Below are 13,807 nucleotides of genomic sequence, written 5' to 3'. Positions count from 1 at the left end.
GCCTTCTTGGCAGTTTCAATGGAGGATATCTTCTTGAACTCCTCATTGGTGACAGCATTGAACAATGCATTCAAAGCTCTGCTGTTGAAGTTTGCAACCTTAATGTTGGCATCATCCCAGTCGGCTGGCGCTTCTGTAGGCTTAGTCCAGTCTATTTCCACAGCTTGCCACACTTTCTCATCTAAAGATTGCGAGAAAGCTCTCATGCGTACTTTCCAGTATGCATAGTTACTGCCATCAAATAAATGAGGCATGATTAATGACTGTCCTCTATCCATGACAAACAAGGGTCAATGGAACAATACATCAAAGTTCCATTAATTAGCCAATTTATAGAAATTAATTAATTAATTAGCCAAGTTATTAATTAATCAATTTATCATGCAAACGCGTGGTAGCATAAACAAATCACCAACAAACTAAATATGCCGCGGAAAATAAATAACATAGCGATTTGTTTACGAATGGGGAAAACCTAACAGCAAAAACCTCACCAGGTGATTTTCAGGTCACCACTCCCAAAACTCCACTATTATCACAACAAGCGGTTATAAGTAAATGAATCCAAATACCTTACCAAACTACAGTTGAACCCTTACCCCAATACCCAATTGGACTTATTCTGTAGTGACAGTTCCCCTTTCAGATGCACGACTCCTAGTATGTGACTAACCAATTGCGCAGATCCCAATACGCAACTTCAATCACCAACTAAGAGGTTGTTGGTTGCAAAGTTCTTCAGTTCATCCACAAGATGAAGATCAAGAAGATGCTTGGTCACAAAACCCTATGGTGCACATACACAGTAACTTCTTCAAGAGAAAGAGATGAACTAGGGCAAGAACTTTGTCTCCGGTCACAATTTGCTTGAACAAAGTTTGCTCAAAGCTTATGCAACTTGTGAACACTTTGACGGCCCTTAAATTGATCATTTTATATGTCTAGGGTTAGGAGGAAAGAAAGCCCAAAGACACATTCACGAATCTCAAGAAATTCAGATTGGAATTCTGAAAATCTTAAATCTCGACAAATATCAGGTGTCGAGTAGCTGTCGAGCACACCGAATGTAGAACAGCTTCCTTAAACTCAATAGATGTAGCTGTCGAGCTTTAATGAATTTGCACTCTGAACTTTTTTTCTTGAACAGACTTGAAGGCTTCAATACTTGATCTTGAAACAAGGTTTCTTGAAGTATTTAAAGACATTACTTGATCTTGAAACAAGGTTTCTTGAAGTATTTAAAGACATCCCAAATCTACCCAAATACAAGTAAAGTGCGTTTTGTCAAAGAATAAGACAATTACATAAAGTCATGACATAAAGTCATGACATATATTCTTAACATGTGAAACACATATGTCCTAACAGGGCCCAGTACCGCAAGAGGGAGCCTAGTTCGATATAACCAAAAAGGCCCACCACAGTATGTAATTTGAATTTATGGCCCAAGAGGTCAAATTGTTACGATGAAAAGCCCATCCAGGGCTCATCCGAGTCTTAATATATACCCTTCATAGGGTTCTCTATAATACACAATACAAAAATTAATACTTTGTTTGTCTCTCTATTTACTCTTGTTCTTCCTTACTTCCGCTCTTCTCTCCATAATTTTGTTGTGTATACACAATACAAAAATTTTGTTTGCCTTCTAAGAAACAAAGTACCACATCATTGCAGGTAGCTTGAGGTGCATAACATATCTAACAAAATAGTAGAATTATAAAAAAAAAATAAATAAATAAATAAAATTGGTGTATAAAATTGTGGTTTCATGAAATTGACGGTTTGGGTGGGTCAATATATATAGACCACAATTCATGGCAATTTGAGAGTTGGGTTATAATAACAATTTTTTAACAATATTGGAAAAAAGCATGAATTGAATCAATTTGATACTTAGAGGACTCGATTGAACGAAAGTAAAATTCAAGAACTGAAATTAATTTTAGCTAAACTTAAAAGGTGCAATTTACATTTTAGGCTTTAGCCTAATTAAAAACATAGTAAGAAAAAATATTTTAATAGAATAGAGAAAGAAAAAGATAGTGAGATTTATGGTTCTTTTAAGAGTGATTAGGTAAAATGAAAAATGTAAAGTATTATACTAAGTGTGAGTTTGGATACTACTTATTTTGTTGAAAACTGAAAACCATAAAAAATCATTTTCTGATTACTATTCACTTTTAAAATTACTGTTCATAAGCCTAAATGCACTGTTCATGTCATGCAAACACAATCCAAACAAAGCTTAAATTATCCAAAACTTTTATTTAATTGATATGAATGCTCTGGCAATGCAAGATAAAGAAAGTAAAAACTCAACATGTTAGAAAGTTTATTAAATGTCAAATAAGTGATATTTCACTTGCCGATTCCTGATATTCATAAATAGAGATCGAGCAAGACTTAGGTACAGTACTTCGGTGTTGTTTCTTAGATTCCTCTTTTAAAATTATGCCATGTGAATTTTTTCTCATAGGATGAAAGTGTATTTTTTAGTTAAGTAGCCACATGACTGAATCTTAAAAGGGGAATCTATAGATAGTACCTAAAGTATTGTATCTAAGTCTTGTCTATAGAATCTAAGGTTTGCTTTGATGAAGCTAAAGTAAATTAATAGCCCTAGGCCTGACCTTCGCAAAAAGAAATATGCCTTAAACAATTAGAAAAAGTAAATAGTTTTGGATTTATATGCTCTAATAAAAATCCTATATAGAGAAGAAATAAAAAAGTTTTGTAATAAATGCACTATAAATGTGTCCAAACATATAAATTAATTCATGCTCTAAAAATAAAATGGTTCAGTTAATGATTTTATTTTTTATTTTTTTTTACAAGATAGAATTCTACTCTAGCCTAATCTAAGTGTATATTGTTAGGTTCTAAGGATTAGGAACTAATGTAATAGAACTCTAATTTGTAATGTTGGCAAATCATGATCAAAACAGGTTTTAGTCTTGTTTAGACTTGCTCAAAGTGTATGTGTTTTATGTAAAGTTGGAATCAAGTTACTACAGAATTTATTGTGCAATTCTATCTGGCTCAATCGATTGAAACTCGAGCAGAACGTTTTTCTGCAGAATTTTCCAATTCAGCCCAAGCCCGTTTGATGTGTAGGGTTTTATATTTTGTCTTAAGTATAAAAGAGAAAACCCTAGCCACATTTTTTAGATGCTCCAGATGCTATGTGTGTGAATCTTTTGTGAGATCAAAAGGTGGTTGTCTTCACACATACTTAGGGTTTCCAAGATTCAAGATTATGTTAAGAACTTGGTGATCGGATTCAATTGTTGCATTTAGAGCTTAAAGATACATAAGCAGTTGTGCTTGTACTTACTGGGAATCCAAGAAAGAAGTAGTCCGTGGACTCGGAGCTATCATGTGGTCATGGTAGTAAGTTTCCTACTCGAGGTAGTAATAGGGTGTTAGTGGTCTAAGTCGCTATTGTGTAAACTTCAATTCTTTCATAGTGGATTCAGTTTACCTTGAGGATAGCTAGGTTAAATCCTCCCTAGGTTTTTACAGGTTTGGTTTCTTAGGTTATCATATCTTTGTGTTTTTTATTTTCTGCATTTTACATTGATATAATTATATGATTGTGTTAACCTAGATCTGGAATTTGGACTAAGTAACAACTTGGCTAAATAACTAGGTTAATTTGGTTGTGTTTTAAGGGGTCTAAAAACAAACATATATGTGTGTGAAGCTCCCTCCTAGAGACTTGAACCCCAGCCCTTGCCCTCCACACTCCACAAACACTTATACTTGTGGAGTGACCATCGCACCAAGGGTATGCGGTGGTAGTTAATGAGCGTTCTTAGGACATTTGTTAATTATCCATTTAAGAAAAAAAATTAATATCACTTTTATGGGAAATTATTATAACTTTAGTACAAGAAATCATTGCTATGATAACTAGTATGTAATCACATGGATTACACGTTCCACTGTGCTGAGATGTAAGGTGCAGGTGGTGATGATCACCCCGGGGTATGCGCTAGTGCCCTTGATAGGCACTCTAGGACCCGCCAACGCTCATGAAAACCCGAGTTAATCGGTCCTCCATTCATCCGACCAGAGGTGTGGATAATGAGGCCACCTTCACAACCTTCTCCCTTCTGTCCCTATGTTGTAGTAAGGTAGGGTGGTTCACTTGAGTTGCTCAACCGCCCCTTAACCCGAGGCTCATGATGCGCTATGGAACCTCCACCGTACCGGGGGACCAAGCAAGGCATAGCTAGCGACATAGGAGTCAACTCGGCGTCAACAGCTTCGTGCCGCACTGGAGTAATCCAATATATGGTTCCGCACGTTCCACCACTTCTTTGTTCATTTCCAGTACTAATCGTGAAACACCATGAGCAGCAGGATGTTGAGGTTCGAAATTCGAAGTGAAATTTTGGATTTGCCTGTTCCTAGTCGTCATGGGAAAGAAAGGTAAAAATAAGAAAGAGATTATTCCTTGAGAGCTTGTCCAGTACTACAGTACTAGAAATGCATCTCCTTCGCCCGCACGCGATAGCTCTACCTGGCGTGCCGCCTTGCATGCAAGCAAAGTGCTATTGGCGGCAATAAATAACTCACTGAGATGCAGTGCCCTCGATTGTTCTAGAGAGAAGGAACATGGCGCCCCAGAACCGTGACATCCAGCAACAGCATCTCCTTGCGTGCGAGAGACTTCTATGCCAGCCGTTATTCCCGGCTCTGTTATGAAAGAAAGCGGCAGACTCATCTTACAGGTGCTCCCTAATGAGGGATTTTAGGAGATTAGGGTTCTCCTTTATCTCCTCCACCCATCCGCGAAGGGTTTTAGTATCCATCTCTGCAGATATTTCCAAATCGCGAGACATAATGTTCTCTGTGACACTAGAATAGATTTCTGCCATTTTCGGAAAGTGAACGGACAATCGCCCTTTCCCTTTCTCACAATGTTCCCGAACTTGCTCAAGAATCAAAGTGTGAAGGCACTTCGAAGTGCCTCACGTTGTTCTTGATGGGGATCGATGTGGGGAACTTCCATCGGTTTTGAAGCCAGCGGGTTCTGAATGACCTCCCTCTCATGGTTAAAAAAGTGTTTAACCATCTCGAAAAAATCCATATCATCCATCCAAAAAACGTGTCTCAACTACAGCCAACTCCCCTGTTTCCCTATCGAAAAACCAACCCTACTTAATTTGTTCTAGAAATGCTAACCAAGTGACACACTAGGACCATGGGTCATGAAAGAGGTTAACCCCTATCCCCCTTTACTATGTATGACCAATGAACTCCTCGCTTTAGTCCCTTCTTTTCCTTCTTTTTGCTCGGGCCGATAGTAGCCGTGGTAGTAAAGTCCCGAAGCCCGGCTACCGACTTGAGGCATTGATCGAGAAAGTCATAAAGGGACGTTAAACGTAATTCTAAAAGAATGTTACCACAACAAAAAAAAAAAAAAAAAAAATCCGAGACTTGGCAGTTCAAGTGAAAGTTTATTAGACTAGTCCCCCTAAGATGGCGAGGAAACTTACTTCCAAGAAAGCTGCTTTCGCCTCGGTAATTCCCTAACGAGAGAGAGCTGATGCCAAAGTCGCCTTTTACGTGAGGGAACGCCAGACAAACTTACCTCTGCTAACTATGTTTTATATAGATTGGAAGCTAGAGAGATACCATACCTTAGTATAGTGTCACTACCAGAGAAGGCTGTTTCATGCTAGGCGTCCAAACCTACTATGCTCAAGCCACATCCCTGACACACTTGCTATATCCACTAAGGCTTCATCCCACTTCATTCTACCAACTATACCTGAGAGAAAGCCATTCTATAAGAATTCAAGACAACAAGAAAGCAAGAAAACGATAGCGATCGATTTGGGAGCATCACGGGAGGGAGGAGGGCGAGAGTTGAGCCCGCACGCTCTATGCTTTTCCCCAGCTTTCCCTCTAGTAAAAGATTCGCTCATACCCCCTGCGTCTAGGGATTCCTAGGGCATGAGTTAAGCATATAGTTGATTTCTCTTTCTTTCAATTGAGCATCGATACTTTTGGAGTCTCTTTCTGTAGGTGTGCAAAACAACAAAGCCACTACTCTTCAAGGCAGTGAGGTCTCCAGCTTCAGAGGAGCATCTTTGCATATCAATACTAACTCCTCAGTCAGCTAATCTTCGATTTCAAAGATTAGAGCAGAAGAACTTCGTAACGACGAAGAAAGGTTTCATCAAAGCAAGTGCCTTAGTTCTTCTTCATATTTTTGGTATTTTTCTAATTCTAATATAATAAAAATAAGCAAGCACACTTGCCCAATTTTATTTTACGATTTTTCTTTCTCATTTTCAGTCGATTCATAAACTTCTCTCAACCCAATTCGATTCTTTTTTCGATCCCCACACTTGCCCCCCACACTCCACAAGCAGTTATACTTGTGGAGTGACCATCGCACCAAAGGTGTGTGGTGGTAGTTAATGAGTGTTCTTAGAACATTTGTTAATTATCCATTTTAAAAAAAAAATTAATATCACTTTTATGGAAAATTATTATAACTTTAGTACAAGACATCATTGCTATGACAACTAGTATGTAATCTCATGCGTATACATTTAAAAACAATTACAATTACATATATATATATATATATATATATATATATATGTATGTATGAGTTCAAATTAAACTTAGTGTAAGAATTACAATTTACACATTTTTTAAGTCATGAATTTCTAAAATATGTAATGGTTTCTTGCTCTGTGTGTGTGTGTGTGTGTGTGTGAGAGAGAGAGAGAGAGAGAGAGAGAGAGAGAGAAGGGTGAGGAGATGTTTAAAGAAAGAGGAGAGCTTGAGACTCTATTTTTTTTTTTTTTTTGATAGAAGATTAAGACTCTATTGAGTAAATATAGAAGTGTGCAGGTGAGGTGTTTTTGCCTAGGTAAATGATGAGTGTTATTATTGTGATCTTCTTGACTGCTGTGTTTGTTAATACATTATTAATTTTGGCACAAAAATTTAGAAATGCAATAGGACACATGGCACAAAATTAGGCTTCCAATTTAAAATTTAATTGAACTTTCTCTAAACTTTTCTTATTAATATATATATATATATATACATAAATTGTGTGCAATAGATACTTGTACATAGTTAGTTAGAACAAGTATCAAAATATTGTACATAGACATAGTTAGTTGGAGTGTTGAGTTGTAATATGTTTACTTTGTGGTTAGTTTGTTAGTTACTATTAACAGTACCATTTTGCTTAGTTCTCATTGAGACTAGCTTTGAGGTTTCCTGCATAAATATAAGAAGCTGCTAAAAAAATCAATTATTCTTTTTTTCTCATATATAAAAAGTTGCTAAAAATACTTTTTAAACCAATACCTTAAAACATTAGTTAACTATTAAAAAAAATCCCCAAGAAATACTAGTTGAGCCATGTATTGGTAAATGCTATGTCTCACACAAGTCACACAATCACACTCTGGCACCTTCCTGGGGGCGGGGAGGCGGCAAAGTCTACCGACGAGTTGATTCTTTTCCTAATTTAAGGGAAAATTACATTCTGTACTCGATGATAAATTACAGCAAAGTATATTATGCAGAGCAACTTGCCCTGCAAGTTAAGGAAAGTAAATTCCAGACAGCTTAGAAAGTAGGAAAAGTATTTCAAATGCCAAGGATACTTCACTGGCAGATTCTCACCTTCGTCCATTGAGATTTCATATTTTCTTTGATGAGGCTAAAGTAAACTAACGCAAGACAGCTTTAGGGAACTCCAAATGCCAAGTAAAGAATAAATATCCTTCAGATGAGCACCTTCGCAAAAAGTGACATGTCTTACACAAAAAAGAAAAGGTAAATAAAAACAGCTAGCTTCAAGTACTCCAAATGCCAAGTAAAGAATACCTCACCACTTTGAAGAAAAAATAAAAAGTAGGGAATACTTCACCAGCAGATAAAGATGATTTGCCTTACACGTGTAGAGAAAAAAAAAAAAAAAAAAACAAAAGGATAGATACCTGCCTAAATTTTGAAACTTACTAAACTTTCAGCCCAACTGGTGTCAAAGCTCTATTTTGAAAAGGACAAAGTTTGTCTATAAATTTGACTGTAGCCTAGGGGCATTTGATATTACATTATATCATAATATTACATTATTATAATATTACATTAATATAATCTCAATATAAAAATATAATATTATATTATTTAGGAAGGTGACGAGATTAAGGTAATGTGATATATTTTGTAATTTTATATTATGATAATGTTAGAAAAAATAAAATAAACCAAAAATCTTGATGTCACATCATTGTAATGCGCAGCACATCAAGGGTACATCACAGCAAACCAAATGCCTTATAAGATTATAACTCTACTTAATATCTCCTTATTGGATATGAATTTTGACAAATCCACAATTATATTACATTTTCTTTTTATATCTTCCATACTTACAAAATTTTCAAAAAATCAAAAATTAATACCTATGTCATCAACCAAATATTTAAATTTCAAATTTTTGCAGTTAAAAATTATGCATAAAAATAAGCTTATAGATCAAATAGTAAAAAATATGTGTGTTAAGAATATAAAGAACATACAATCCAACAGTTAGATTTTCAAAATATGTAGCTCTATTAATTTTTTTAGTAAGGGTTGTAGTTTTAGGTTACAACCAAGTTTGTAACCAAAATTTTTTTCCTTTTGAAAATGCATTACACATTGTGCTAGGCTCTTATTAACATTTTTATTTTATATAGGATTGCTCACGTACAAAGAGCCACACTCTTTGCACAATTATTTTTGGGTATTTATACTATGTTTCTCTGCATTAAAACTTTATATAGGTTATATAGAAAGTCTGGATGTCATAATGTATATAATATAGTCTCATATATCGTGCTATATTTAATAGTGTATGCGTCTATCACGTCTCTTAATTATCTTATGTTATCTTATATATATATATACATACAATTTTCTAAAATTACTTTTTTTTAGGTCACATGGTTACGTATTTTGTTTTGTTTTGGTTTTTTTTTTTTTTTTTTTGAGATATAAATATATAAATTATTATGCTCTTAATTTTGCAACTGGAACACTTCCCACCTCTTAATATATACATTAATATGCACTTCATGTATGGGGAGATGTCAGTTGAGTTAGAAGGCTCTTGACACATGGCTAAGCTAATAATGTAGATATGATACCTTAATTAATTATAGGATTTATTAAATAATTAATACTAACACCAAATTAATATAAAATAACTACATATTATATGAAAAAAAAGGAAAACAAAGTAATTTGTAATCAATATTTTGGTTACAATATTTCAAATACAAAAACTTTGTGAACATCCACATGTATCAAAATGTCATTACCAACCTAACTAAGATAACTCTAAAATAAATAAATAAATAAATAAACCTAGCTAATATAAGGGAGAAAGAAAGAGAGAGTGGAAGATAAGAAAAGTATCCTCCTAACTTCCTATAATAATTCATTATACATCATGTGATTATGCAACCCTAATTATAATAAGCTTGTATTATAAAATAAATCGCACCAATCTAATGCAAAATCATGTACGTACTAAATACTAAGAAAGAAAAAGAAAATAAGGTTATTATTTATAAAAAAACGTTAAGGACATTTTTTTTTTTTCCCCATAAGCCTTATATATATACACACACACCAATATATCAATTTTAAATACAAACAAAAAAATAATAATTTAAAATTTTATTTATTATTATTTTTATATAGTATCAATCAAATTTATTGTCATATCAATTTATAAGCTTTTGTGAAAATTTGTAGTAACTTAAAAAATTTTCAATTCATAATCATAGTTTTCATTATAATAATTTTAAAGTACAATAAACATTTTAAGTAACCACATGCACCAAAATGTTATTACCATTATAATATAAAACAAAGTTGAAAAAAAATACAACAAAAAAAAATCTATTAAGTACAATATCTATATATCCCAAAACTTGTAACTAGCTCTTCCAGTTGAAAGTTGGCCTGGAGAATACAAACAAATAAAATGATCACTTGACGTATACGTATTTGGTTAATAGTTTGCTTGTTTGGGGCTGCAAGTTTAAAGTTTGAGGTTTTAGGATTTGAGTGATGCCAGGCAGTTTGGCTCCACCTAATGATTGTTTAAGTGCTTTTTATTTTTCGTTTTTTGTTGATGAGTTTTGGTGTTAATTTTAAGTTTAATTTTTTACTTATCAATCTTAACTAATTTATTAGTAAAAAGAATACTGGACATATATTGATAATAAATATAAAGTTCAACTTTTGTAGTTCATGCAATTTCCTTTATAGAATAGTTGTATTTGTGTTTACTCTTCCAATTCTATTGTAATTACCAAACAAGTATTCTCAATTATGAATATTAAAAAATATAAGTTTCGCAATAAAATGAAAGATAGTTTTCTAACGTTTGATTTTTGTATATTGAAATAAAAAATGTTTCAAAATTTTGTAAATAATAAATAATATGATTTCACAATTTAAAGAATATTGAATTCAATTTTAATAGATAATAAATGATTGAATATGCATATATTAAGAAATAGTCATTATATATATATATATATATATATATCTTCTCTTTTGTTTATATCATTATTATTGAATTGTTAATTTTATTCTTCATGTATCTGGTACAACTTACTTGTGGGAATTTTTTTAGAAACTGCGTGCAAAACTATTTCACCAAATTTTGAGTATATCTATTTACTCTAGTTTTCATATATAGTTTATGTATAATACATATAGGTGTTTATGTATTATTATAACCACAAAATATATATATATATATAGAGAGAGAGAGAGAGAGAGAGAGAGAGATACTCAAATATATATATATATATATATATATATGTCTACTTCCTCAAACATTCACATTAACAATCTACAAATTTCCATATGTATTTGGACGAAAATTCTCATAGAATAAAGTCCAAAGATTCCACCTTACTTTATTCTTATGCTATTTAGGAGATTATAAAAGGGCGGGAGTTAGGAGAAGGAGGACACATTCAGAAGTTGTTTTACTTTGAGAGAGGTTGAAGTGATTGTGCTCTCAAACCCAGCCAAGTTACCAGGTTTTTCACTTTCTTCCTTATGGTCGTTGCTATTTTTGAGTTTAAATTATTTCTTATCACCATATTATTTTCTATGTTCTTTATTGAATATTGCCAGAATAGCTCGAAACAAATGATGTGTACATGTAGATTTCAGCTTTGGTTATGGATGTTTGAACAGAGGAGAGAGAAAAGGGGAAGGGTTGAGGAATCTTTCCAATGTTTTTCTTTTATTGAGAGAGAGAGAGAGAGTGAGTATTTCCCAAATTTCTTATTTAACCTCTCTAACATTGTCCTTTCGAAAAAAAAAAAAACTTCTTTAATATTGAGAGAATTTGATGAAGATGGTAGGATCGTACTACACGTCATATTACATCTCTACCAAGCAGTGCACAAACAGTTTCTAAAACTTTAACAATATTAATATGATTATAAATCAATTATTAAAGTTTTAAGAAATGTTAAAACTTAAAATAAACATAATAATGTACTATAATTTTTGGTTTTGATAAAAACTCAATCTTACGTCATGTGTTACCACATAATTTAAAGTAAATTTTTTTTTACTGTCTATTTAATTGTTCTATTTCAATGATATTATTGATTTTTTTTTCTATTATTTTTATTAAACCAAGCATTGCATGGACACAATTCTAGTCTACTATTTTTCACATGATTCTCTTATATATATATATATATATATATATACACACACGTGTGTGTACTCAAAGACTTCTTATCTAGACTAATGAAATTATAATTTCAAAAAGGATTCTAATTAAAATTCTATCAGTAAAATTTTATTTGAAACTTTTTATTTATGAAGTCTTTAAAAGTATAAATAGTTAAATACTGGTAATTCAATTTTTATTATTCTTTATTATTTTCTCCCACGTGGTTTTTCTTCTTGTTCCCTTTTTACCTTTTTGGTAATTCACTTTTTATAACTCGGAAAGGGGGGATTTGAACCAGGTAAAGTTTCCATATGAGTTTTTTCCTTTTTGATAATTTTTTTACTCTCTCTCTCAAGAAAATCAAAATATAATGGTGAGTATATAAGTTGAGTAAATAGCATGGTTTTAAAAACAGGATCAAGAGCAAAACCAAATTTGCCTCTAATTCTTGATTTTTCCCATTTTTGATTAGTTTTTCCCAGTTTTTTTTATCGGTTTTAGGCATTTTTTTTATCCAATCCAGTTTTAAGACCTTGGTAAATAGTGCTTTGTTTGTGTGTGTGCATGCACGTGCATTGGTGTTAGGTTTCTTGTATTAAACTTAATGGAATGGGATAGAGTTTTGACTGTCATGGTAATAAAAATGTAGGGTTTTAATTTATACAATTAAAGATATAGGATTTAATTTGTCCAAGATACAAAATTATAGATTTTTATCTTTTTTGGATTTTCCCCTAATTTATATTTAATTTTTAATATTTATTTAACTATTCAATTTCAATGTTAAGGTCTGTTCGGATACAATTTATTGCAGAAAACACTTTACCAAAATAATTTTTAAATGAGTGAATAGTGCCGTGGGGCCTATTTTTAATGAAAATTTTGCTAAAAAAAGAAGTTTGTGGGTCCCGTGAACAGTACACGGGACCCACTAACAAATGCATTCTTTAGTTTTGGGCATTTAATGGATGCTACTATAGTCGTGAGTCCCACAGACGGCTGTATCCAAACGCATTCTCAATACTACCAAAATGACCTTCAGTTAGATTGATTTTTTTTTTTTTTTTCAATCCATGCATGTTTCGCTTGCGGAAATGGTCAGATGTAAACGAAGACCTATAATGTATTTCTCTTTATTGTTTTATATTGTTATTTTTTATGTAAAACTTAACCTAGCCTCTCTTTTCCACCAAGCAACTAAATATAATAGGGATATTATTTCACTTCCATTATTAGCTCAGGAAAAAATAAAAAATAAAAAACTAAAGTGATTACTATTCGATCCTCTCCAACCTGTGGTGGTTATCATACCCCACACACACACACACACATACACACACACACACACACACATATATATATATATATATATATTTGTGAGAAGAGGTTATCATACCATATTGGTGACATTAGTTTTCATAAATCATTTGTTTCTTTTATTTTCAAATCTTTGTTATGAATAAAATTAAAATAAAGTTTTAATTTATCAACTTTCAGTCTTGATATTATTTAGAAATTCTTGAAACTAGCAAGTGATATAGTCTAGAAGCTAAACCAAGATATTAGATATGTATTCAATCAAAAATAAAAATAAAAAAAAATAAAAAAAGATATTAGATATGTACTTATCTATCATTTTGAATAAGAATTCACATTTGACTTGCAGACTAGTGACAGTTTCTCTCTCTTTCTTTGACTTGCAGTTTCTCTTTGTATAGTTGGTTTTGTTGACAAGAACTTTGATTTGTTAGATTTGAGGGACTCTAGGATCACAAATTATTTCATAATTTTTTTGCCATAACTATGACATGACAGATTATGAGTAGTTAACTATCATTTACGTATAGATCCACAATTTTTCTTTATCAATCACACTCTGCCACCATTTTTTCTTTTCAATTAGATTTTATTTGGCTTGATTCTTTTGGACAAAATGGGCTTCTGCCCTTTTCAGCCAAATTAATTAGCCTTTTACCCTTCTTCTCAAACTAAATAGGGAAATGCCCCTCTTTTGAAACTCGACTTTCTCAAAATCGAGTTTAAAAAAAAAAAAAAAAA

This window comes from Quercus lobata, chromosome 12, assembly GCF_001633185.2.
Source record: "Quercus lobata isolate SW786 chromosome 12, ValleyOak3.0 Primary Assembly, whole genome shotgun sequence".
Classification (NCBI taxonomy): domain Eukaryota; kingdom Viridiplantae; phylum Streptophyta; class Magnoliopsida; order Fagales; family Fagaceae; genus Quercus; species Quercus lobata.
Note: the sequence above shows the minus strand (reverse complement) of the source record.